Genomic DNA, 3,319 nt, shown 5'->3' with positions numbered 1-3,319 from the left:
CTGAAAATAAAAGGTTGGAGAACCATTTACCATTCAAATGGTTCTCAAAATATACCCTAAAAACTATAGAACACTTCTGAAAGAAATTGAGGAAGACACAAAGAGATGGAAAAATATTCCATGCTCGGATTGGCAGAATTAATATTGTGAAAATGTCAATGTTACCCAAGGCAATTTACACGTATAATGCAATCCCTATCAAAATACCATGGACTTTCTTCAGAGACTTAGAACAAATTATTTTAAGATTTGTGTGGAATCAGAAAAGACCCCAAACAGCCAGGGGAATTTTAAAAAAGAAAACCATATCTGGGGGCATCACAATGCCAGATTTCAGGTTGTACTACAAAGCTGTGGTCATCAAGACAGTGTGGTACTGGCACAAAAACAGACATATAGATCAATGGAACAGAACAGAGAACCCAGAAGTGGACCCTGAACTTTATGGTCAACTAATATACGATAAAGGAGGAAAGACGATCCACTGGAAGAAAGACAGTCTCTTCAATAAATGGTGCTGGGAAAATTGGACATCCACATGCAGAAGAATGAAACTGGACCACTCTCTTGCACCATACACAAAGATAAATTCAAAATAGATGAAAGATCTAAATGTGAGACAAGATTCCATCAAAATCCCAGAGGAGAACTCAGGCAACACCCTTTTTGAACTTGGCCACAGTAACCGGAGAAGGACAAACAGTGTATGTTCTCATTCATTTGGGGAATATGAATAATAGTGAAAGGGAATATAAGGGAAGGGAGAAGAAATGTGTGAGAAATATCAGAAAGGGAGACAGAACATAAAGACTTCTAACTCTGGGAAATGAACTGGGGGTGGTGGAGGGGGAGGAGGGCGGGGGGTGGGGGTGAATGGGTGACGGGCACTGAGGGGTACACTTGACGGGATGAGCACTGGGTGTTATTCTGTATTTTGGTAAATTGAACACCAATAAAATTAATTTATAAAATTAAAAAAAAAGCTCAATGTTATCTTCCTCTTTATATTGAATTATCAAAACAGGTCAATGCCAAATTTGTAACTCACCATAGCAACTATTAAGATCTTCAGATATGCTTTTCTTAGTATTAATATTACTATTTTTCTACTAATTTCCTTGTCACCATTTCCTTAAATTGTATATTTTTAATGCTTTTATTTGTACATGTTTTCTAAATTATCTTAAATTTTTCATAGAACAGGGCTTGGTTATAAATAAAATGAAATATCCATCTTAACTCCAGTTTCATCCCTTTCTTGCCTAACCATACATTTCATTTGACTTCTTAGAACATTCTTTATCAAGCCTGATTAAATCATTAATAGTGATAATGACAACAATAATTGATGGTTGACAGATTCTGTGTGCTAGATTCTTGACATATTAACATAAGTCTCATTTAATCTTTAAACCTCTTCTCAAGACAAGTATTATTTCCCTGTTTACAAAAAAGAAAAACAAGGCTCAGAAGGCTTAAAGTAGGGGTGATTGGGTGGCTCAGTAGTTGAGCATCTGCCTTTGCTCAGGGCATGATCCCAGGGTCGTGGGATCAAGTCCCCTTTGGGCCCCCTGCAGGGAGCCTGCTTCTCCTTTTGCCTGTGTCTCTTCCTCTTTCTGTGTGTGTGTGTCTCATGAATAAATGAATAAAATCTTTTAAAAAAAAGGCTTAAAATATTGCTCAAAGTTGACATCAGTAAGCAACAGACTCAAAACTAGAATTCTCCAAAGCCCTTTTTATTTTCTGTAAGATTATGGTCTTTCATTCTTTTCTTTTTTCTTCTCTTTTTTCCTATTTCTTTCACTCTTTAAATACTTTTTTTAATTTTTTATTTATTTATGATAGTCAGAGAGAGAGAGAGAGGCAGAGACACAGGCAGAGGGAGAAGCAGGCTCCATGCACCAGGAGCCCGATGTGGGATTCGATCCTGGGTCTCCAGGATTGTGCCCTGGGCCAAAGGCAGGCGCCAAACCGCTGCGCCACCCAGGATCCCTTCTTTCACTGTTTAAAAGAGTTATCATTCTATGGGTTTGAAATGACACAATGACATGTTCCAGTAAAACCCCAAGCCATTTTTCTAATAGAGATGGAACATGGGGGTGGATGGGATTTCTCAGTCATTTAACAGGTCATTGTCCAGCCTAGCTAAGTGAATGAGCAGAACTCTATCATCATTCCTTCTCTTTGAGAGAGGTGTAAGTTACAGCTTAGGCCAGAGGTGGAGATGGAAGTAGAAGAAGAAAGCAGACAAGATCTAAAAAAGAAGTATTTGGGACGCCTGGGTGGCTTAGCGGTTTAGCGCCTGACTTTGGCACCGGGGTGTGATCCTGGAGTCCCGGGATTGAGTCCCAAGTCGGGCTCCCTGCATGGAACCTGCTTCTCTCTCTGCCTGTATCTCTGCCTCTCTCTCCCTCTCTCTCTGTGTCTCTCATGAATAAATAAAAAAAAATCTTAAAAAAATATAAAAATTAAATTAAAAAAATAAAAAGAAGTATTTTACTGGATTCCCAACAGCGGGCTGAAGAAAGTGAAAGGAACTGGGGTTATGCTTTCATTAACTTGTAAGACAAGCCAGTTGGGCTACATTTTAGTTGATTGACAAGCAGAAACCTGTACTTAGCTATTTTTTAAAAGTTAGGTTTATTGAGAAGTAATTTATATATAATAAAATTTACCTTTTTAAAGTGTAGAGTTGGATGAGTTTTGATTAATGTATACATTTCCATAGCCACTATCATGCAAGATACAGTATATTATAACCCCCCAAAATTTTCCTCCTGCTCTTTTGCAGTGAATCTCTTCCTCTTGACCCACTAATCCCTGGCAAATACAAAGTATTGCCTTTTCTAGAATACCATATAAATGGAATCATACAGTATGTAATCTTTTGTCTCTGTCTTGTTTGACTTAGCACAATGCTTTTAGAATTCATCTATGGTGTTGCAAATATCAATAATTCATTCTTTTTTTATTGCTGAATAGAATACCATTGTGGATGGAATTCACATTTGTAGATATACCAAAACTTGTTTACCTACTCAGCAGTTGATGAACATTTGATTTGTGGCTTTTATGAATAAAGCTGTTGTAAACATGTGCCTGCAGATATTTATAGGAAAATACCTATGGAAAGGTACAATGGATTGTATGGTGAGTGAATGTGAATTGTACAAAAAGCTACTGAACTGTTTTTCAAGAGGCTAAACCCTTCTATGTTCACATCAGCAATGAATGGGATTTCTAATTGTACCACATTCTTGTATACATTTGCTATTGTCAATCTTACTGTAATTTTAGTTTGCATTTCCCTAAATACTAA

The sequence above is a fragment of the Nyctereutes procyonoides genome, unplaced genomic scaffold, assembly GCF_905146905.1.
Source record: "Nyctereutes procyonoides isolate TBG_1078 unplaced genomic scaffold, NYPRO_anot_genome, whole genome shotgun sequence".
NCBI classification, from domain to species: Eukaryota; Metazoa; Chordata; class Mammalia; order Carnivora; family Canidae; genus Nyctereutes; species Nyctereutes procyonoides.
This window is presented reverse-complemented; position numbering follows the sequence as displayed.